Source organism: Phoca vitulina, unplaced genomic scaffold (genome assembly GCF_004348235.1).
Source record: "Phoca vitulina isolate PV1807 unplaced genomic scaffold, GSC_HSeal_1.0 scaffold22, whole genome shotgun sequence".
Taxonomy (NCBI): domain Eukaryota; kingdom Metazoa; phylum Chordata; class Mammalia; order Carnivora; family Phocidae; genus Phoca; species Phoca vitulina.
Window position 1 is genome coordinate 9,628,145 of NW_022589725.1, and position 24,244 is coordinate 9,652,388.

Below are 24,244 nucleotides of genomic sequence, written 5' to 3' on the forward strand. Positions count from 1 at the left end.
CATGATCCTGGAGTCCCTGGATCGAGTCCCACATCGGGCTCCCTGCTCGGCGGGGGGTCTGCTTCTCCCTCTGACCCTAACCCCTCTCATGCTCTCTGTCTCTCATTCTCTCTCTCTCAAATAAATAAATAAAATCTTTAAAAAAAAAAAAATAAAATAAATAAAATAAAATAAAAAAAATTTGAAGAACAAATTAAACAAAACTAAGTAGGGGAGAAGAAATAATAAAGATCACAGTAGAAATCAGTAAAAGAGGAGTGCCTGGGTGGCTCAGTCGTTAAGCATCTGCCCTTTGGCTCAGGTCATGATCCCAGGGTCCTGGAATCGAGCCCTGCATCAGGCTCCCTGCTTGGCAGGAAGCCTGCTTCTCCCTCTCCCACTCCCCCTGCTTGTGTTCCCTCTCTCACTGTGTCTCTCTCTGTCAAATAAATAAAATAAAATCTTTTAAAAAAATAGAAATCAGGGGCGTCTGGGTGGCTCAGTCGTTAAGTGTCTGCCTTCGGCTCAGGTCATGATCCCGGAGTCCTGGGATCGAGCCCTGCATCAGGCTCCCTGCTCAGCGGGAAGCCTGCTTCTCCCTCTCCCACTCCCCCTGCTTGTGTTCCCTCTCTCGCTCTTGCTGTCTCTCTTTCAAATAAATAAATAAAATATTATTTAAAAAAAAGAAATCAGTAAAAGAGAAAACAATAGAGAAAAAAAGCAATAGAGAAAAATCAATGACACCAAAAGCTCTTTGAAAAGATCAATAAAATTGATAAATCTTTAAACCATACTGATTGAAAAAACAAAATATAAAAGAGATTTTATAAGAAATTTTACAGATAAAATATAAAGAGAGAGAAGACACAATTACTAGTATCAGGAATGAAAGAGGTGACATCAGTTATACAGATAATAGAAGGATAATAAAGTTCACTGCAAAGCTATAGTAATCAAGTCAGTGTGGTATTGTCATAGGATAGATCAATAGAACGGAATTGGGAGTCCAGAAAAAATAACCCTTACATTTATGGTCAGTTAATTTTCAACAAGGGTGCCAAGACCACTCAATGAGGAAAGAACTGCCTTTTCAGCAAATGGTGATAGCCCAACTGAATATCCACATGCAAAAGAGTAAAGATGGACCACTACTTCACAACATGTGCAAAAAATGAACTCAAAATGGGTCAGTGACCTACATGTAAGAGCTAAAACTATAAATCTTCATATTAAAAGGTGTAAACTTAATGACTTGAATTAGGCAATGGCTTTTTAGATATGATGCAAAAAGTATGTGCATCAAAAGAAAAAAATAGAGAAGTTGAGCTTCATCAAAATTAAAAGACTATAAAAGGACACTGTTTTTGTGCTATAAAGGACAATATCAAGAATGTGAAAAGACAACTCACAGAATGGGGATGATATTTGCAATCATATATCTGATAATAGACCTGTATCCAAAATATATAAAGAACCCTAACAACTCAATACTAAAAGACATAGCCCAATTTAAAAGTTGGCAAAGGATTTGAATGAATTTGAATGAATGTCTCAAAAGAAGATATACAAATGTCAATAAACACTTGAAAAGATGCTCAACATCATTAGCCATCAGGTTAATGCAAATCAAAGCCATAATGAGATACTACTTCACATCCACTAGGATGACTACAATTAAGAAGGCAGACAATAACACTCCTGAGGCAAGGGAAATAAAAGAAATATAAACTATTGGATTGCATCAAAATAAAAAGCTTCTGCACAGTGAAGAAAACAATCAATAAAACTAAAGGCAACCTACAGAATGGGAGAAAATATTTGCAAATGACATATCCAATAAAGGGTTAGTATCCAAAATATATAAAGAACTTATAAAACTCAACACCCAAAAAACAAATAATCCAATTAAATAATGGGCAGAAGATATGAACAGACATTTCTCCAAAGACGACATACAGATGGTAAGCAGACACACGAAAAGATGCTCAACATCACTGATCATCAGGGAAACACAAATCAAAACTACAATGAGATATCACCTCACAACTGTCAGAATGGCTAAAACCAACAACACAAAAAACAATAGGTGTTGGCAAGGATGTAGAGAAAGGGGAATCCTCTTGCACTGTTGGTGGGAATGCAAACTGGTACAGCCACTGTGGAAAACAGTATGGAGGATCCTCAAAAACTTAAAAATGGAACTACCCTGTGATCCAGTAATCACACTATTGGGTATTTATCTCCAAATACAAAAACACTAATTCAGAGGATACATGCACCCCTATGTTCATTGCAGCATTATTTACAATAGCCAAATTATGGAAGGAGCCCAAGTGTCCACTGATAGATGAATGGGCAAAGAAGATGTAGTGTATGTATACACACACACACACACACACACACACACACACACTAGAATATTATTCGGCCATGAAAAAGAATGAAATATGGCCATTTGCAACAACATGGATGAAGCTAGAGAATATAATGCTAAGTGAAATAAGTCAGCCAGAGAAATACCATATGATTTCACTCATAGGTGGAATTTAAGAAACAAAACAAGCAAAGGGGAAAAAAAGAGAGATATAAACCAAAAAACAGAGCCTTAGCTATAGAGAAACAACTGATGGTCACCAGAGGGGAGGTGGGTGGGGGGATGGGTGAAACAGGTGATAGGAATTAGAGAGTACTCTTATCATGATGAGCACTGAGTAATGTATAGAATTGTTGAATCACTACATTGTACACCTGAAACTAATATAACACTATGTTCACCATACTGGAATTAAAACTTAAAACTTAATGTAAAAAATGACAATAACAAATGTTGGTGAGTATCTGGAAAAACTGGAACACTCCTACAGTGCTGTGGAAATGTGGAATGGTACAGCCACTTTAGAAAACAGCCAGGTAGTCCTTTAAAAGGTTAAACCTAGGCTACATGAACCAGTGATCCCACTTGTAGATAGATACCCAAGAAAAATGAAAGCATATCCATTCAAAAACTTGTTCATAGCAGCTTTATCTGTAATAGCCAAAAAGACAATACAACCCGAATGTCCACAAGTTGGTAAGTGGATAGATAAAATGTGGACACAGACAATGGAATACCTTTCGGCAATGAAAAGAAAGGAAGACGAAGTGCTGACACATGCTACAGCTTCTATGAACCTTGGAAACATGATGCTAAGGGAAAAAAGCTGGTCACAAAAGACCACATATTGTATGACTCCAATTATATGACATGTCCAGAACAAACAGATCTATATGGATAGAAAGTAGATTAATGGTTGCCTAGGGCTGAGGGTAGGGTGGGTAGGGGGGAATAGGGAGTGGTTGTTAACAAGTATGGAGGTCTGGGGGGGCTGATGAAAATATACTAAAATTTATGTGCTGATGGTTGTAAAACTCTATGTACAACGGCATTAGAAGCCATCAATCTGCACACTTTAAATAGGTGAATTGTACAGTATGCAAATTGTATCTCAATAAAGCTGTCATTTTTTTAAAAAAAAGATAATAAAGGAATATTATGAACTTTACATTAATACATCTGACAACTTAGATGAAATGGACAAATTCCTTGAAGATACAAATTGTCAAAGCTCATGTAAGAAGATAGAGATATCCTGAATAGTCCTGTATTTATTAAAGGAATTGGATTGGCAGGTGTGAGTGTTCCCACAAAGAACACTCACAGTTCAGATCTTCATAGGTGATTCTACCAAATATTTAGAAGAAACAGTACTAATTCTATACAAACTCTTGTAAAAGATTGAAGAGAAGGAAATACTGCCCACCTCACTTTATGGGGCCCTGATACCAAAACCAGATAAATTCAATACAATAAATGAAAACTATAGACCAGTATCTCTCCTGAATACAGATGCCAAAATCCTAAACAAAATTTTAGCAGATCTAATTCAACAATACATTAAAAAGCCAATGGGGCTTATCCTAGGAGTGCAGGGTTAGTTGACATTTAAAAATCAATCAACGTGATTATATTAATAGACTAAAAGAGGAAAACCATGTGATTATCTCAAAAGACACAGAAAAAGCATTTGACAAAATCCCATTCCCAATTTAAAAAATTCTCAGCAAACTCAGAATAGAAGGGAACTTCCTCGACTTGAGAAGGGCATCTACAGAATCCTTGCAGCTAGCATCACACTCAATGGTGAAAGATGGGGAGCTTCCCCTCTAAGATCAGGAACAAGACAAGGATGTCCACTTGAACCACTTCTATTCAATATTCCATTGGAAGGGCATTAGGCAAGGCCTTAGGGCATGAGGCAAGAAAATGAAACAAAAGCATCCAGATAGAAAGAAAAAAAATAAAACTATATATGCAGATGACATGCTCACCTATATAGAAAATGCAATAGAATCCACACACACAAAGCTATAAGATTGATATACAAAAATCAAACTGTATTTCTATACACTAGCTACAAACAAATAGAAACTCAAATTTAAAAATACCTTTTGTAATAGCATCAAAAATACGAAATACTTAATAATAAATAGAACAAAAGATGTGAAAGACCTTGATATGGAAAACCATTGCTGAGATAATAAGTTAAAAACTTATTTTGTTTGTTAAAACAAACAAGTTTGTTAAAAACAAAACTTACCTAAATAAATTAAGATACCTTGTTCATGGGCTAGAAGACTCAATATTAAGATGTTCATTCTTAATCAAAACCTCAATGGGCATTTTTATAGAAACTGATATGCTAATTCTCAAATTCATGTGGAAATACAAAGGACCTACAATAACCAAAACAACTTTGAAAAAGAAGAGCGAAGTTGGAAGGCTGATTTCAAAACAGTGTGATGCTAGTATAAAGATAGATAACTTAATGGAACGGAAGAGAGAGTCTAGAAATAGACCCATACACATACATGGACAACTGATTTTTTTTATTTTTTATTTTTTTTGTAATCTCTACACCCAACATGGGGCTCAAACTCATGACCCCGAGATCAAGAGTTGCATGCTCTACTGACTGAACCAGCTGGGCAGCCCTGGACAACAGATTTATGATGAAGAGCACAGACAATGCAGTAGAGCCAGGAAATTTTTTCAGCAAATGATGCTGGAATGAAGGAATATTTATAAGCAAAAAGTGAAATTTAATCCAACCTCACATTATATAAAAAATAACTCAAAATGGATCATAGTTCAAAGTATGAAACCTAAAATTTTCTTTCAAGAAGGAAACATAGAATCAACCTTTATGATACTGGGTTAGGTAAAGATTTCTTAGCTATGACAACACCAAACACAAACCATAAAGACTTGTACTTCATCAAAAATGCCTGTGCTGTGAAAGACACTCTTAAGGAAATGCAAAGACAAGCCACAGACTGGGAGAAAATGTTTGCAAAAACATATATCCTTTATAGGACTTGTATCCAGAATACAAAAAGAGCTTTCAAAACTCAATAATAAGAAAACAAACAACCCAATTTATAAGTGGGCAAAAGGGGCGCCTGGGTGGCTCAGTCGTTCCCGTTCCATGGAAAGCCTGCTTCTCCCTCTCCCACTCCCCCTGCTTGTGTTCCCTCCCTCACTGTCTCTGTCTCTCTGTCAAATAAATAAATAAAATCTTTTAAAAAAATAAATAAAAATAAAAAAATAAAAGTGGGCAAAAGATTTGAAGAGACACTTCAGCAAAGAAGATATACAGATGGCAAATAAGCACATGAAAAGATGCTCAACACCACTGGTCATTAAAGAATTGCAAATTATCACCAGAAGGAAATATCACAGCTATTAGCATGCTTGAAATTAGTAAGATTGACTGTGCCAAGTGTTGGTGAGGGTGTAGAGGAACTGGAGCTTTCATACATTGCTAGTAGGAATTTAAAATGGTACACCCACTTTGGAAAACACTAGCAGTTTCTTAAAAAGTTAAGCATACACCTACCATATTGTCCAGTCATAACTCTCCTAGGTATATACCCAAGAGAAATGAAAGCATATGTTCATATAAAGACTTATAAACACATATTAATAGAGGCTTTATTTGTAATAGCCCAAAACTAGAAACAAACCCGAGGCCTACCAAGAAGTAAATGAATAAATAAACTATGGCATATCCACCCAATGGAATACTACTCAGGAAAAAAAAAAAAAAGGAGGTACTGATACATGTTACAATGTGGTTATATCTCCAAATCATTATGTTGAGTGAAAGAAGCCAAACAAAAAGAGTATGTATGATTCCATTTATATAGACTTCTAGGAAACAAAAAAGAATGCTTGCCTGGGGAGGGGGAGGGGCAAGAGTAGAGGGTAGGAGAGGCAGGGTGGGAAGGGGTAGAAGAAGAGCAAGAGGGAGGATTACCAAGGACCATGAGGAAACTTTTGGGAGTGATGGATATGTTCATTATCTTGATTGCAGTGGTGGTTTCACAAGTGTATACATTTATCAAAACCTACCAATTTGAACACTTTAGATATGTGTGATTTATAGTATGTCAATTATACCTCAATAAAAGTTGTTTTTAAAAAAGGAAAATAAATCAAATTTACACTGGGAGAAAAAAAGAGATTAAACTAGAATACCTTGACTGTTTGTTTGTTTTTTTTCAATTTAGAGGTTCTAAAATTCTTTGAGTTTTGAAATGTTAAGTTTCATCTGTTTAAAGATCCATAATCATTCATTTCTAGAATGTAAACCCACCTCATTCTGTCACTTAGAGATAACGGTACTGAGACTCTGAGATGCACTGGTACCAAGTCAGATGCTATAATTCTAAATCATTTCTCCTAAATGTAACACCCATAATCTAAGATCCCACAATTCCATCACTTCATCAATCTCCTTTTCTTCTTCTCCAAACAATGGCTCCTATTCCATCATCAGAATATAAATCTCCTCCTGCTTTAGGGAGCCTCTAAACATGATATTTAGGAAGAGTTTTAATAATATGGGGATGTGCTTCCACCATGAGAATGAGCAGGGAGGGATGGAACAGGAGTGAAACACAAAAGTATTCTGGAGTATCATCCCCACCAAGAAAAAGAAAAACATCTCCAGAGAGAACAACCAAGAGGACATATCTCTAACACTACAGTGGACACCCCTAGTGATTTTTGGTTTTGTCTTTACACTTTAATTTTAATTTATAAATTAATGGGCTTTATTTTTCAGAGTAATTTTAGGTTTACAGAAAAATTGAGCAGAAAGTACAGAGTTCCCATATATCCCTCTCCTTAACCCCTGCTCCCCTGCTATGGACATCTCACACTAGTGTGGTACATTTGTTACAACTGATGAACCAATACTGATACATTATTATTAACTAAAGTCCGCAATTTACATTAGGATTCACTCTGTACTGTAAAGATCTATGGGTTTAGACAAACGTATAATGTCATGTATCCACCATTTCAGTATCATACAGAAGAGTTTCTCTGCCCTAAAATCCTCTATGCTCCACCTACTCATCCCCCCCTCCCCTCCCCCAAATCCCTGGCAACCACTGATCTTTTTACTGTCTCTACAGTTTTACCTTTTCCAGAACGTTACATAGTCAGAATCAGACAGTATGTAATCTTTTCAGACTGGCTTCTTTTGCTTAGTAATTGCATTAAAACTCCCCCATGTCTTTTTTGTGGCTTGATAGCTCATTTCTTTTTATCACTGAATAATATTCCATTAAATGGATGTATCACAATTTATTTATGCATTCATTTATTGAAGGACATCTTGGTTGCTTCCATTACTTTAATTTTAAATATTTATTTTATTGATTTATCTTTGTCTTTTTGTAAGAATTTATTTTATTTATTTGAGAGAGACAGAGAAAGTGCACAAGTGGGGAGAGGGGCAGAGGGAGAAGCAGGCTATCTGCTGAGCAGGGAGCCCAATGCGGAGCTCGATCCCAGGACTCTGGGATCATGACCTGAGCCGAAGGCAGATGCCCAACAAACTGAGCCACCCAGGCACCCCGTATCTTTGCTTTTTAATTTAAAAAAATCATGTAAATGTTGGCAACAACCTAAATGTCCATCACTGGGGAGCTGGTTCAAGGTGGTCCAACTTTGTAGCAGAGTTCCCTGCAGCTATTAGAAACTATCTAATTATCTTTAGTCACCGTGTTGATGAGGATGTGGAGCAACTGGAACCCTCACGCTCTGCGGGTGGGAATGCAAATTGGTTCAGTCACTTTTTTACTACTACTGGCACTATCTACTAAAGCTGAACATTTGCATCTTCTACGACCTAGAAACCACTCCTGGCTATATACCCAATAGAAATAACTTCATAAGTTCCCCCGAAAAATATGTATAAAGAAGTCCAGAGCAGCACATTCCATATAGTCAAAAACTGGAAATAATCTAAATGTCTATCAACAATAGGATGGATAAAGTATGAAATATTCACTCAGTGAAACACTAGGCAGCAATATAAAAGAATGAACTACCAAGCCACAAGACATGGATGAATCTTCCAGACAAAATGATGAGCAAAAGAAGCCAGATACAAAAGGGACATCCTGCATGATCACCATTTATATGAAGGTCTAGAATAGTCAAAACTAAGCTATGGTTCTGGAAGTCAGAATAATGGTAACCACTAGGGGTGAGGGGTGGGGAATTAACTGGGAAAAAGCATGACAGCCTTCTGGAGGAGCTGGAAATATCCTATATTTTGATCTGAGTGGTGGTTACCAGGTGGTTATAGACATATATATATGATATACATGCCATATGATATGTGACATATGATATATATGACATATATACATATATACACATGGATCAAGCTATACTATACACAGAAGATTAGTGCACTCTACAACGCATGTTACACCTCAATACAAACATCTTAAATATAATAATACTCTGTAGCCATTGCCTCAGAAAGATGGCTAGCATCAAGGGGAAAAGTAGCTACAGACAAACAGAACTAATATGACCCTATTTACGCAAAATCGTCTACACACACACACTTCATCTACAGATGACCTCAACATTATATGGCTACAATTTATGAGCAATTTCTGTATGCCAAGTGCTGTCTTAAGAATTTCCTTACATCATTTCATCCTTACAACAGTCTTTGAGGTGGGGACTATTGCTGGCTCCACTTTACAGTCAAGAAGACTGAGGCACAGGGGTTAGGTAATTTGCTTGAAGTCAACCAGCTAGGTGGTGCAGTTGGATTTGAACGTGAGTCTCAACAGCACCAGAGCCCACACTCTTATGGAAATCCCCAAGCCCTGCACACAGCCCGTGAGGCCCCGCATGGTCTGGTCCCTGCCACTCCCTCGTGCTTCACCTTGTCCTCTCTCACCCCAGCACTCAGCCTCCCCATCTTCCCTTCTCTTTACTGAAAACACCACTGCCCTCACACCATAGGGTCTGCACATCTGCCATTCTCTCTGGCAGGAATGATTTTCCTCATTATCTCTTTGCTGGGGGGAATTCTCCCCACCTCTTAGGCCTCAACCCAAGTGTCACCTCCTCCAGGAAGTCCTCCCCAAAACCCAGCCTGGGCTGAGACCTCATAGTTCCAATGCCCCTTCTCTGTGGACCTCATCCCTGTTTTATTTGCGTTTTTGAGTTCCCTAAGACTCAGAGCCATGCCCCCTCTGCTCACCACAGGGCCTAGCATGGAGTGAGCACTTAACAAATATTTGATGAATGAATGAATCAATGAACGAATGAATGAATCCATCTGCCAGGGAAGATCAACTTGGAGAGATATCTGGAAGGCGGACATCAAAATGTTAATGATGGTCACCACAGGGAGGTGGATTCCAGGGAATTTTACACTCATTTTTGTACTTGGGGGTTTATCTGGCTGGACAGTGAGTGTTCTGGTGGGTAGGTATCATTTTCCAGCCCCTAGGCATTTCCCCTGTCTAGGACACCCCTGCTGCCACCCTACCCCCCCACCCCCGCCCCTGCACACATTCTCCCAGCTCTGCCTGCAGCCCCAAGTGGGCGGTGTATTAATAAACGGAGGGAGAAGGTCACCCAGCTTGCGAGCACTGAGCTGTCCTTGACTCGGGTGCAGATGAAATGCGCCGGGACGGGGGGAGCTGCTTCACCAAGCGCTGAGCACGTGTGAGCTATTTCTGATTCCCACCCAGCCGGGCACAGCACATCTGCCGCGGAAGCCAGAGCCAGCCGGGTGGGCAGTGGGGGGGACCACTGACCAGCCGCCCTGCCGTGCTCACACCAGACCCGACACTGGCCTGCTGGAAATGGTCCCCCAGCTTTCCAGTGCTCGGGGCAGGAGGAAGGGGGGCAAGACCCTCAGACTTGCAGCTGAGGCTCAGCAAGACCGAGCTCCTGCCTGCCTTCCTGCTCTCCTCTCTCCCCAGCGCAGCCAGGTTCTCACTCCTCTCCTGGCCTTTGCATGTGCTGTTCCCTCTGCCAGGAACATCTGCCCGGTCTCCAGTCGTCGGCTCGCTCCCTCTGAACCGAGAGGTCTCAGCTGGGACCGCCGGTCCTGCAGGGGGCCCTCCCTGATCACTGCCGCAGGTCTCGTGTCCCTTGTGCTAGGGCCTCCTGCTGTGGCAACAGGTATCCTGATGCTATCTTAGTGGCCTGCGAGCCACCTCCCAGACTGGGATGTGGCCACCGTGAGGGCCTTATTAGTCACCTCCATGTCCCCGGCATCCAGCAAGGGCCTGCCCCGCAGCAGACACAAAATATACGTTCCCGGACTGACTATACAAGGCAGAAGGCGCTGCACTTGCTGAGAGGGACCAGGAGGATGGAGAGGCTCAGAAAGTGGGGGGCAGGGGAGCAAATGACTGAGTTCGGCTGAGCCTTGCTGGCCAATGGTCAGAGAGATGTGGCTCTAGGGGACAGGGAGGTGGAGAGGAAGATCCATCCGCAGTCAGCAGGGGAGAGTCCTGGTCCGGCCACCCCGGCCCCAGAGCTCCGAACAGCCCAGATGCCGGGTACCAGGCGTGGCTGCTCATGGGCCCTGCCTCCACCAGCCCCGACAGGCACCGTGGATATGGAATCTGCACAGAACGGAGCATTTGGTCTAAATATATCTGCTCCCCAATGAAGGACACACAGAGAGGGAGTGGGGGGCATGGTGGGCCTGCAGCGCTGAAAGAATCTTTACAGGAGCACTGGCCCACAGGCCCAGAGCCACCGGCCCTGGCAGACAGAGTCCACTCTGGGCCCCAGGGTAAGGGGTGGGCCTGGGTGGGCCTCCCCAAGCAGGAATTCCCATTGCCTGACCTTCCACCTAAAAGCTGCTGCTTTAAATATGGGCCAAGCACAAATCAGGACAGCAGAGGAGGGAGGGGACACAGCGGGGGGAGGAGGGGGAGGCTGGGGGCGGTGACACAGAAGTGGGGCCTGGGGGAGGCAGACACAGAAGTGAGCCTGGGGGAGGGGAATCCAGAGGTGGGCCTGGGGGAGAGAACACAGAAGTGAACCTGGGGGAGGGGGACCCAGAGGTGGGCCTGGGGGAGGGGGCCTTGCTCCCTGGCAGTCCAGGCTCTCCCCACCACCTTGTTGCAACAAAGGCACAGAGAGGGAGGCAACTCAACAGGGTCACAGAGGGGCCTGGGGGACAGTGAGGGGAGGAGGACCCAAGGGTCCTGGCTCCCAGGCAGCCTGAGAGTGGCTGGAATTCCTTCAGCGTCCTGAGGTTCTCCTGAGGACCCTTCAGAGTGGGATGGCAGAATGAGCACAAGATCCCGAGTCCAGGCCTCTGATTCAGTCCCATCTCTACCCCTGAGGCCCTCAGGGCAAGTCATCTCTGGACCTCAGCTTCCCCCTCCCTCTGTGTGCTGGTCTCACTGGGAGGCCTAGGCTAACCTGTGAGCCGATCTGGGCTGGAGTGTGGGGAGGGAATGCTAGAGGACACAGTGTGTGCGCATGTGGCCAGGGGAGGTCATAAGAGAGCCCAACACCACCAGCTGCTTTTTCTCGAGCACCTACTATGTGCTGGGCCCTGTCCTCGGGACTTTAACACACAGAACTCACTTCACTCTGACACCAAGCCTCCAGACAGGCAGTGACACTATTATCCCGTGGGGAACAGATGGAGAAATTGAGGCTCAAAAAGATTTCTGTGACTTGCTGAAGGTCACATAGCTGGTGAGCTGAGCCAGGACCCAGCTCAGGCCAAATGCTCAGAGTCGGCTCACTCCCTCCTGTGGGTGGACAAGCTTGCTGGCGGCCACTCCAGGGCGGTCGGCCTGTGGCTCCGAAAAGCCTTCCCAGAATCCTCAGGGCTGAGGCAGTTGCCACCTTTCCACTCAATTTTGTTCTTTCGGTTAAAAACAAAAACAGGAAAAAAAAAAAACAAAACCTGCTCATTAAAGCAGCTGGACATAAATACTTGCTGCTATTAACACCTCGTTTTTAAACGGTCGCTAAGGCCCTCCCAGAGTCTCCCTCCCCACCCCACTCACACTCACCCTGGCCAGGATGACACAGTGGTTAAGAGCATAGGCTATGAGGACAGCCGGTCTGGGCTCAAATCCTAGCTCTACCAGGTGCCTGCTGGACCTTAGGAGTGTCATCCTCCCTCTCTGTGACTTATTTCCCCACATGTAGGGGACAGCGATTCCTCCCACCCAGAGGGCCTGGGGGGTGTTAGAGACAAATAACTCAAGGTCTGGCCCAGGCCTTACGGGAAACAGTCGGCATCACTCCTGTCTAACACACGGGTGAGGAGCCTACACCAGACTCCCTCAGAGTGGCTCCTGCATGTGTGTATGTGTGAAAGAGAGAGAGGCAATAAATGTTTACGATTGTTTTAAGCCACTAACTTTTGGGGTCCTGTGTTATGCAGGGATAGATACCCGACGCAGATGGTGGACCCTGAGATGGGGAGGAAGAGAGGTAAGAGCAGCTTCCAGCGGTGCGGTCTACCCTGCTCCCGGGCTGGGCATGCAGGGGCTCCCCTCTAGTGGCCCCCGGTCTGTCAGAGATGCCTCCCCCAACCTCAGCCTTCCCTGTGCGGCTGCTCCTTACGACTCTTTACAGACAGGAGAATAGATCCGAGAAGCTCGGCTAACCCGCGGACCTACTATGTGGCACCACAGAGCGAAGGTAGCCTCCGCAGCGGAATATCGTTATCCCCATTGCCTAGAATAATGTCTGGCACGTAGTAGAGCTTTATAATAGTGTGGACTAGGCTGCGTTGACAATGGACCCTTAAATTTCAGAGGCATAAAGAACAAGAAATGTATTCCTTTCAAACAGTCGGGCTTCTCCCCAGGTTGGCAAAAAACAGCCCTGGTGGGTCCATAAGCTAAAATGAGGCAACCGACCAGCCAACTTCCTGCTTGCCCAGCCCCAGGCACCCCCACATCGCCCCAGATGGGCTCATGCAGCCATTGCTCCTACTCCCAGTCCTAGAGGAGAGGAGCAGAGGGGTCCCAGTGGGACATGTGGGCTGAGCTCTTGTCCGAGGCACCTGCCACGTGACCCGGCCCCTGTAGGGGGGGGCCTGAGGGGACACAGGCGGTACTCTGGCCACTGGGTGCAACAGTGCTCGGCTGACACTCATGAGCTATGCACCCACTGTGTGCCAGGCTCCAGGCTAGGCACTGCTGGGGGCGTGGGGCGCCAAGAGGTACCAGCCTGGCCCCTGCCTGGAGGGGTAGGGGAGGCAGACACGTAAGTGGAATCCAGGCGGGAGTGACTCATGTGGATAAGAAAGTCTCCTGGAAGGGCAAGGCCTGAGCTGAGTAGTCAATAACAAATAGGAGTTACTGAGCAAGGACTTTGGGGAAGGGTATTCTGGGCAGAGGGAACAGTGAATGCGAAGGCTGAGGGCCAGATGACATGATGTGTTCTGTGAATCCCAGCTCGTTCAGCTGAGCTGTAAGTGAGAGCACGCCAGGGGCTGGAGGGAGCTGGAGGGGGCTGGAGGAGCGCACAGAGGAGGGTGACAGAAGCACTGACTGCTCAGGGCTCATGATGAGGTGTAAGGGGCCGGGTGTGGTTTCTGGATCAATCACTTGGCCTGCGTGTAGATGGTATTACTGGCAGGAGACCTGGGAGGGGGCTGGGACAGTCATCTTGGCCAGAGGCCGTGAAGGCTAGAACCAAAAGATGCTTGAGAAGGGGACTTAGGCAGGGAAGGAGCCCAACCTCTGCTCTATAGCTGAGCCCCTAGACCCACCCCCAGGGCTCCAGGTGCAAGGCTGCCTCCCCACTGGCTTCCAGAAATGGCCTTGTCATTGATCAAATCCAGCCTGGCAAAGGGTTCCTGGAAGCTGCAGGGCTGGTGGCCATGGGGTCCCCTGCCCACCACTGCCCACTAGCTGTGCCCCCGCCCCATCCAGCGTCAGCAGAGGGTGGTGACACACTGGGTCGGCAGAGGTCAACTGGCCCTGGCCTCAGCCTCAGCAGGCAGGCAGATGACCAACACTCCGTGCCAGTGCTGGGAAGGCCTGGGGTGTGGCCGGCTCAGAGAGCACTATGGGTCTGCCCTGCTCCGGAACCTTCTGTGGCTCCTCAGTTTCTTTCAGCGGGAAGCATCCATGCAGGGGGATGGTGCCGAGAGGAGGAGGCCTCGCTCCATGCTAACTTGCTGTGGGACCTCAGGCAGATTGCTCAAAAGGTCCCGATGAGAGTCAAGGGTTCTGCTAACTACAACCAGGACAGACCCTCTGGCCAAGTTTCCAGCCCCACCTGGGCAGGCTGCCTCACCTGTCTGAGCCTCAGCTTCGTCCTGTGCCAAGAGCCCATCTGTATCCCCCCAGGCCCTGATTCCACCTCCCCGAGGTCCCTTGCTCTCCAGGCTCTCGAGCCTCACACTGCCCCTGCTGCCCAGCACAGGCCTTTCCGTCCCAGTTCGCTCCTTCTGGCTCTTAGGTGACAGGTCGAGCGTCACCTCCTCGGGGCGGCCCTCCCTGCCCCGCCAGCCTAGGTCTCCTTGTACTTGTCACTGTGATAGCAGCACCTGTCACGGCGGCGAGTTTACATTCACCTGGGAGGTTACGTCGGGGCTGCCGGCCTCCCGAGAGGCAGGGAGCGGGGGCTGCGCCCACTGACACAGGCCCAACACCCGCTCTGGGCACAGAGCAGGCACTTCACATGCGTTTGCTGCACGAACACTGAGAAGGAAGGGGGGAAAAGGAGGACTAGAGGGACGGTAACATCTGCCTCCCAGTGTCAAGAGGATCTGACGATACACCAAGGGCCTGGCTCCAGTGGAGGCAACGTCGCTTGCACGCATGCACGCACACTCCCACGCGCATCTCTCACACACTCCCCGTACACACATGGCCCATAAAACATACACACGTACTCCGCATACGCACCCCACACACACATGCACGCAGGGGAGTCAGGGGCGGAGAGTGGCCCCATCTCCCTGTCCACGCCCACTCTCTCCCAGAGTCCCCTGCTGAACCCGACACGCAAGGGTCAGAGCCACAGACAGGCAGAGGTGGCCCAGCAGAGACGCAAGTCCCCCAGACTGCCCAGAGCCAACCTGCCTCTGTCCCCACCCAGGCTGTCCCTGGAAGGCCTCGCATATGCCCAGTCCTCCAGGAATCTCTCACACCCCAAAGGTGGCAGGTTCCCCAGAGGAGAGGTGCAAGATGCTGACACTTCCTCGCCTGTCATCACACCCTGGCTTCCAGGTTGGGAGCTGGAGGTCGGTGAGGAAGCTCGGAAAGTTCCCAGCAGTGCCAGGTGGGGGCCCAGAGATGGGCTGGGGCGGCCCCAACCCCCCACCCCACCCCACTCCTACTGCACAGGTGCAGAAACTGAGACTCAGAGAAGACAACAGGAGGCTCACAGTGACCCAGCTGGCCTCCTGCCTGGGGTCTGCCTTCTTGCCTGGATGCCTGAGTCACACAGACCTGGTGTCGATCCTGGCTCCACCATCCACCTGCTGCGTGGCCTCAGTTTCCTTGGATGGAAGATGAAGAGGATCATAGCACCTTGCTCCCTCCACTGTGGGGGGCACACGTAGAGTACACAGGTGGCAGAGAGCCCGATCCTCCCAGGAGCTCCTCCCGAGTCACATGGGACCCTCAGAGCCATCATTGCAAGCTGCCCAGTCAGCCTCCGAATCCCAAAGTCCAGCCCTCACCGTGCACACTGCCCAGAAAAGCAGGCAAGCATGCCATGGCCACACAGCGAGGCCTGGGCACACTGGGACTTGAACCGGGGCCCTTCTACAGCTGAGCCTCCCACCCTACAAGTGGATCTGGCAGCACCGAGGAGGTGCCAGGGCTTGGCGGCAGCCGGGGGAGGGAGGGAGGCAGGCAGGCAGCTGGGGGTGGTGGGAAGAGCCTTTTTTCCCCTGTCTTTAGCAAACCCGGATCCCCGTTTCCAAGCTGCGCTCCAGAGCCCTTGGTTGCTGCGTCACTGCGCGCAGTCAGCCCGCAGTGGGCGGAAGAAAAGGCTCCCTCCCTCTGGCTTGGGCCTGGGGGACAGGGAGAAGTGGGAAGCCAGGCAGAGGGTCAGGGGTGAGGACAATGGGGGCTCCCTGACACCTTCCAGAGGGAATCTCAGCTCGGTTCACTCCTGGAGCCACAGAGAGCCGAGCTAGGTGATCCGTGGAGCCCTAACCCCCAGCCCTTCAACAAATAGATGGAGACCATGAGGCCCAGAGAGGTGCTGGGACTCCATAGAGGACACACAGCAGCAAACCAGCTCACCAGTCATTCCAAACCCCCATCTCCTGGTAGCTGCAAAGCAAAAACCTCCTGGACCCACCCCTGTCACCGCAGGCTCATCTGTCACTGCAGAAAGAAAAATATGTGAACCCAGAGGCCTAGTTTCCACTCCCCAGCACCGTATCTGGGGGCACAGAGACTCCCTCCTGTGCAGTCACAAACACTTCATCAGGGTGTGGTTCTGAGCCCCTGTGGTGGGGCCCAGCACAGTGTGAAGGTACACAGCAGGTGCTCAATAAGTGGTCTTATACTCCATTTATACTCCATGCCAGGATGCCTGCCCCATTTCTGCATTATCAAAGACAGAACCTGCCCACATTGTGTGCTTTCTAAAGATGACCCCTCATGTACCAAATGTGGCTTTAGCCATTTCTGAAGCAAACTCCAGGAGATGGATCACCTGCTCAGGCCTTCTCACGCTGGAGGAAGGAAGGCAAATGCCATGTTTGCCTTGCTGCCCTTCTCCGAGGCGTCTGCGTCCCCATGCCAGGCCCCAGGGGCTGCTGGATGTGAGGGGTCTGCCCCTTCCTCGAGGGGTCCCAGGATGCCAGCATCCCATTCTCTCTCTATCATGCTGCATCCCTGGTCCCCCCCTCAGCACCTGTGCCGCCTCCCATCGCCCCTGGAGCCTGACAGAGGGGCCACCTCCCAGAACTGAGTCAGTGAAGAGCAAATTCGCGGGGAAGGGCCCTGGCACTCCTCTTGTTAACAGCCATGAGACCCAGCAAGCCCCTGGTGGGGCCCAGGAGGGACCGATGACATCCAGAGTTGCTCGTGAGCCTGCTCTCAGCTCCAGCCAAGCTCTGCCTCCAGGGAGCGGCCAGGTTCCGGCAAGCCAGGGTCTGGGTCCGCCACATTCAATTCCCGTGGCCCAATGCCCGCTGCTACATCCCCCTCCCCCATCACTGCTGGTGAACACATCTCCAGAATGTGGGCGGAGACCAGATTCTATACTCTAAGCGGCTTGGATTCAAATCCTGGCACTGCCACTTGGCCAGCTCTGGGGCCTGGGGAGACTCCAGCTCTCTGTGCCTGTCTTCTCATCTGTAAAATGGGGATAATGATAGGGTGTCATGGGACTAAAGGAGAGGCCGAATTTAAGGTGCTTAGAGCTGGTGCTCACGAGACAGAGGGCCCGGCACCGCGTGTGGCTCCTGGGAGCTGGTCACCAGTGCTTTGTTCAGCAAGTGGGTGTTAACCAATGACACGGTTGCCATCGTCGGGATCATCACCAACGGCAGCAGGGATCCCCAAGCCTGGTTTTGCAACCAGCCCTGGTGAAGGGTGTAGCAAAATTCTCCAAACAAAATTTGCTTCCATTCATTTTGGGTTTTTGAAAAGGCCACGTCAGACAGCTTGGCGGGGAGGAGGCGGCGTTGCGAAACCCAGCACAGAGGGATCCAGAGCCCCACTCCTCGGCTCAGGAAATGATGTGCCATCAGTTAGCAACAGGCTCCCGTGTGCTGGCACCCCCAGGGCTCCCGGGCTGTGGGCTCACCTCCTGCCACCCTCTGAGTGACCTTGGGAAGCCACCCAACCTCCTTGAGCCTCAGTTTCCTCATCTGTCAAATGGAGACAACATCCCTTTTCATTCCTACCCCTGCAGGTGGTGGGAAGATGCGGAGATTCAAGGTCTTCTGCAAACTGAGTGCTGTACGTGCCCTGAAGGCCTCCGTCCTGGCTGGGGGCAGCCACCAGCAGACACTGTGGACGGGGTGTCGGGGTACCCCTCCCCCCACCATGGGCCACAACAAAAGTCAGGTCACATGAGTCTTAAAAGGGCCCCCCCCCCAACAAGAATCCGATGAAGTCAAAGGTGGGATTGTCTTTGGTCCAACACACAGGAAGCCTCTCATCAGGGACTGCCTTTCCCAAAAAGGGTGCAGTGAGAGTTTGCATGACGGGGAGGCCCTCCCAACAGAGCCAGCCCCTGCACTCCCTTAACTGACAGGGCCAACTGACTGTTAGAAGAAACTGCTGAGCCTCGTCAGAGCCCTGCTGGCCCCCGCCCCAGGTGCTAACACGCACTGCCCTCCAAAGCCACTAGAGCGAACCAAGCCCCAGCCTGGCTCCCCACACGCCCAAAGAAGAGGTAGGAGCCTCGAGAGTCCCTTCCTGGGCTGTCAGGATCACAGACGCCACACTGCGAGGGTGCAAGTTCTCTGAGATCACAAGGTCCAAGCTTGCACCGTATCAGGGGAGCCCCGAGAGGGGACACGCTGCATCCAAGGGCACACAGCATACTCACCATGCTGGCACAGCGCCCACCTCCACGACCAGCCTCTGGTGGCCGCCCCCATCCCCAGGCCCGCCCAGCATGTGGCTGCCTCCCAGCCTCATCAATGTAGTTCTTCCCGCCATTCTCCATCTACCCAGATCCTTCAAATCCTTCGGAATCCACTCCAGATCTAGTGCACGTCCTTCAGGAAGCACTTCCCTGGGCCCAAACTCATGCCCCTTCCCAGCACTGGACAGCACCAGCCTCTACCACCGAAGGGGCCTGGCGGGATGACTACAGTTCACAGAGCAGGGCCCCGTGGGTTTGACTCCGTCTCCACGCCTGGGGGGCACCGAGCAGGTCTCGGGAAGCCCTGGGGGCCCAAAGACAGAATGGAGCATTAGGAAATGGCGGACAAGCTACTGGACAAGCCGGTGACCTACTGAATGGAAAGTGAGCAGGTGATGATGTGGGTAATGAACCGGCAGAAATAAAACATCAGCCCAGACACCCCCAAAGACACAGGCTCCTGCCCAAGCATGGCTCCTCACTCTCCTGTAGAGCCTCTGGGGTCCCACAGACACACTGGAGTTTTAGAGGCCATGGACCTATAACCCCACAGAGCCTGGTCAAACGCTGTTGAGTTTGCAGGCCCAGCTGGAGGCAGGAGCCCATATGGACAGCCGTGTTGACGCCTGCACCTGGCCAAGGCTTTCACCATGTCCTACTGCCCAGCCCTCGACTTAGGATGGCCCAAACAGTGCTCATCTGTCCATTCATTCAGCCAAAGAAATGGACTGAGGGCCAGGGATGAGCCAAGACCTGTCCTTAGCACCAGTGGGACGGCATGAAAAGGCAGGCGTGACCCTGCTCATCTCCACAACAGCTGCATGCAGAGGCGTCTGATAATAAGGAACAGTGACCAGGATAAGGAAGGCAGAAGCCCATAGGGGCTGGAAAGGTGGTGACAGGGAGACGATCTGGCCTGGGTGTCAGGGAAGGCTTTTTTCTGGAAGTGATGCCTAAGTTGAGATCTGGATGATGAGTAGTAATTAAGTAGGCAAATGTGGGGGGGGGGGCGGTGTGTGCAAAGACCCTGAGGCTGGAGGCAACATGGCCTGATCCAGGAACCGAAAGCAGGCCAGGGGGACCAGAGCCAAAGAGGGAGGCGAGGGGCTAGCATGGGGAGGACGCTAGGCTTCATCCTGGGAGCAGTGGACATTTACTGAATACCCGTGGTGTGCTTTTTGAAAAAAAAATCTGCATTCGAGATTTTATTAATGCACATTTCAAAATGTTTAAGTCGAAAAGTTTATATACACTATAGTCAGATAATGCTACTTTTTAATGCTGTTTGGAATGAGTGAATCTATCAATTAATCACAGATATATGGGAGCATAGAGACTCTGTCCCACAGAGTGCCCAGTACAATTCCTCTGAGGCTCCCCATCCCGTAGAAACACAGGCATTTAAGAAGCCAGTGGCCCATAAACTGCACAAGTACATAACGAGATGCCAGTGGGTGCCCCTGGTACGTCCAATTCGTCACTGAGTCTTACAAAAGCTCCAAAGTGCACGATCTATCCTTAGTTCCCAAGTGCTGTTCAGCCTCCTTTCAAAAACACCAACTCAGCGGCCAGGCAGCCTTGCGCCCAGGGCACAGCCCTCAGACCTGCGGCTCCGTCTCAAGGCTGGGACCAGCTGGATGCCGCCCTGGGTCCCACAAAACTCAGTCATTAGGCCTGCTCTACCCCGCACTTTCTCTGCAGTCTGGGCATTGCACTCCGCCCCAGCACCTGGGACAGACTGCCCCCCCCCCCCCCAGAACAAAGGCTCCCTGAGGGTGGGGACGACACCAGATCATCCTGTGTCCCTAGCGCCCAGCACAGGCCTAGTCCAGGCTCTGATGGAAGAACGAAGGAAGGGTGCCATGGACATCTCACACAGCACACTCACAGAAGTTGAGCCGTTGTCTCTGGGCTCCAGGAGGACCCAGGAGTCCTGGTGCGCACCCCTCCCACAGCACAGGCACACGCACACAAGCCTGCCCCCACGTGCACAGCCAGGGGCTCCAGGAGCTGCTGGGAACACACTCTGCATCTGCCGCTGACTGGCCTCCGACAGCCGGCTCGCCTCGGCTCGGCTCCGGGGCCTGGCAGTGGCTCCCAACGCTCCAGCCGCCAATCGGTCACCCAGCGCTGCGGCCCCACCCAGCCCTACTGCCACTGGGAGCCTGGCTCAGGCCTCTCAGGCCACCCTGGGACCAGACGGCCCACAGTTCCCTCTGTGGGACAGAAACTGGGCTCCTCCAACAGTCACTCTCTGAGATGATCCTGTACAACCTCGTTCCACCACCTTGAGCCTGGAAGAAAACACAGCCCCCTCCCACAAGTGAAGGCCCAGAGGCAGACAGCCAGGACCCCAGGGAGCTAGGCTGAGAGTGGAGGTGCAAGGGGGGTAGAGGCAGACGGGTCCAGCCTCCGGGGTCTGGGGACTGCAGCCCCCTCCCCCTCTGTCATTTCCACTTGCAGGCAGGTGGGGGTGCAGGAACCCCCCCACTAGCACGGCCCTCCAAGCTTGAGGCTTCCAGCTTCAGAGCACCCCATCCATCCCCTCACCCCCACCCCCATAACTAGCCTTTGCCAACCCATAACCCATTTCCCCATTTCATTTTCCCCCCACAGCATCAACAGTCTCTGGCCGCTGGTCCCTCTGCAACACAGGCAGCTCTGAGGAAGAAGGGGAGAAGGGAGAGGGACGAAAGCACAGAGGAATGGAAGGATGGAGGGGGATCGGAGCCGGTAGGTTTGGTCGAAAGAGCCCAGGGGCCATCATCACATGTCCAGGTAGCACATGTCCCCTCCCAGCAGGCCCTGCACATCTGGACCCAGCTGGCCTCTCCGGCCAGCAGGTCCACCTGCCACCGGCTCTGAACGCGAACCCCTTTCACCGCGGGGCGCCGCACGTGGGGGCCTCCCATGGCCATGTGAGCGCCCCCCCAGCCCAGGTGCCGGGGTCAGCCCGGCCCCTCCCGGGTATGCAAAAAGGGAGGGGGCGCCATGCAGCGCTGGGAGGTGGGGTTGCCCCCGCCCCCTCCCCAGATGCCAGGTCCGGGAAAAGAGCTCGGGAAGGGGGGAGCTGGCTGGGCAGGCTCCCGGGGCTACTGAGGCAGGATGGAGGCAGCTGGGCTAAATGGAGGAATGCCCCGGCCGGCTGGCAAAGCCCTCCCTCTCCTTAGCTCCAAGGTTGGTGGGCAGGGGAGGGGTCTGCCTGACCCCCTGGCCGCCCTGCGGATTGAGGGTCGGGGCCGAGGAGGGGCTCCCTAGCTTTGGCAACCCCTTGGCATGGGAGAGTCCACGGGATAAAGAGGTGGAATAGGGGTCCGACCCTGGATAGGGGGTTCCGGGCCCCAGCCATGCCGCCCTCCCCCGGTTTGGGGATCCAGGAAGACCTAGACTTGGGGATCGCACCCAGAGAAGGGGGCTTGCCAGCCGCAGAGCCGCCCCCTCGGACTGGGGGCTCAGAAGACAGAACTGGCAGGGGGAGGGGGCTTTTCTGCGCCAGCGCCTCCCCTCGGTTTAGGGAGGTCTGTCCGGGAGGAGACTCGGATTGGGGGTCTCGCCGAGGGACGGGGCGCACCGGCCCCGGAAAGAGGGTAGGGCCACCGCGCGCCACCCCCGCTCCCTCACCTGCGCCCGGCGCCTCGGCCGCCTCCGGCCCGCTCGGCCGCTGCGCTGCGCCGCCGCCGCTGCTCGGGTCCGCTCGCAGGTCCGCCGCCTAGGCCCCGGCCCCGGCCCCGGCCCGCGGGCGCCCCATGCCTCTCCTCTGGCCGGCGCGGCGCCCCAGATGAGGCTGCGGGAGGAGGAGCCGCGCGGCCCCGGCTCCCCGAGAGCGGCGGGGAGGGGGCGGGGGGCGGGGAGATGCGCGCGGGGGAGGGGGCCGCGCGGCTGCGCCCAAAACCAGGCGCGGATCCGGCCACCCGCCCGGGGCTGGGGGGTGGGGGGGGGGGGGGGGGCGCGCCGTTGCCAGCGCCCACCCCCACCCACGCCCCCGCAACCCGGAGAGGAGGGGGAGGGTCTCCGCCGCCAGCGACGCTGGGTCGCGAGGCGGAAGGGCGCTTAGAGATCCGCGGCCGGCCGCCCAGAGAGTGCAGGCTACTGGCACAAGGTCACACAGCGTGGGCTGCGGTAGCGCGGGAACCTGGAACCCCAGGCTACAGAGCTGGGCAGCAGCAACCTGTGTTGACGAGCTCCAGCCGGATGGAAGAGGGAAACTGAAGCCCACACTGGACGAGAATGGCCCAGGTCCACACCGTGGAAGTCAGGAGGCTCCTGGGATTCGAACTTGGGGCTCCTGCACCTGGGAACGTGTGCCCCGTCCTGGTGACCCATTTCCTGCAGGTGCCTTCTCGCCTGTGGCAGCATAGGGGTTAAAACAGTCCCTTGATGGACCTGGACTGTGTACTCATCCTACTTCTGGGGCTCTGTGATCATAGATAAGAGACTGCCCCTTCTGAGCCCCAGTTCCTCCACCTATAAAATGGGGAGAACACTAGTATAGTATCCACAACTTGGGTTGAGGAACCTAAGAGATAATAGATGGAAGCTTCTTGACAGGGCCTGACGTTCAGTAGGTGTCCAATGAATGTGCTCACCCTCCCTGGTTCCCACATCACCCAAGAATGCTAGTTGAATGCAAATAGAGTCAGAAGAGTGTTAAAGGGTGGTGTTCGAAGCCGAGCATAGCCCATTTTTCCAGTCTCATCCACCACCTGCCCACCCTGCCCACATCTCCATCCAGGAAACCTCTGTTCCAGGGCTTCTTTGCCTTTCCCTGTGCCGGCAATGCCTTCCCACCGTCTCCACCCGACTACTATTCATCCATCAAAGCCCAGAGCAATCAGCTGTATGCCCCAACTGCTCACACTCCCTACCAGTCCATCCATGCCTCCCTTCACTATTCCCAGTGTCTGGTATAGGTTTGTTTCTGTTTTTGAGGGCCTTGACAACCGTGGTGACAGGAGGTCCCTCAGAGGAGATGACACCATGAGAACTAATTCTGCCCAAGAGAGCTCCCTGGAGGAGGGGTGGCTTCAGCAGGGCCTGGAAGGAGAAGTGGGTTTAGAGCTCTGGGGGGTGGGGGGAAGACAGTATGTGGCTGGCAAAGAGATGACTGTAGGTTTGGGCAGGGTGTTAGTAGGGAGGAGAACTGCCTGGAACACTTGGGAGGACCTTATTGTCTCAACCGGGAGCCAGTGAGAGCCAGGAGCCAGGCAGGGACCCGGCACTATGTGGTCAGGTCAAAGATGAGTGGGCTTTGCCCTCGAGAATACCTCACACACGGGTCCCAGGGGACTTGTACAAGTATGTTCAAGCGGCATCATTTGTAATAGTGGAAAGCTG

At 51.0% G+C, this 24,244-nt stretch overlaps 1 protein-coding gene across 4 annotated transcripts in view; it reads right to left on the reverse strand.

Moving 5' to 3' along the window:
• DLGAP4 (DLG associated protein 4) overlaps positions 1-22,581 on the reverse strand; it is a 193,252-nt gene extending 170,671 nt beyond the window's left edge. For all 4 annotated transcript variants that reach the window (XM_032420072.1, XM_032420070.1, XM_032420073.1 and 1 more), the window contains exon 1: positions 22,532-22,581. The gene's annotated coding sequence lies outside the window, so the exon portion shown is untranslated. The remainder of the gene's footprint in view (positions 1-22,531) is intronic.
• Between the last annotated feature and the right edge of the window lie 1,663 nt (positions 22,582-24,244).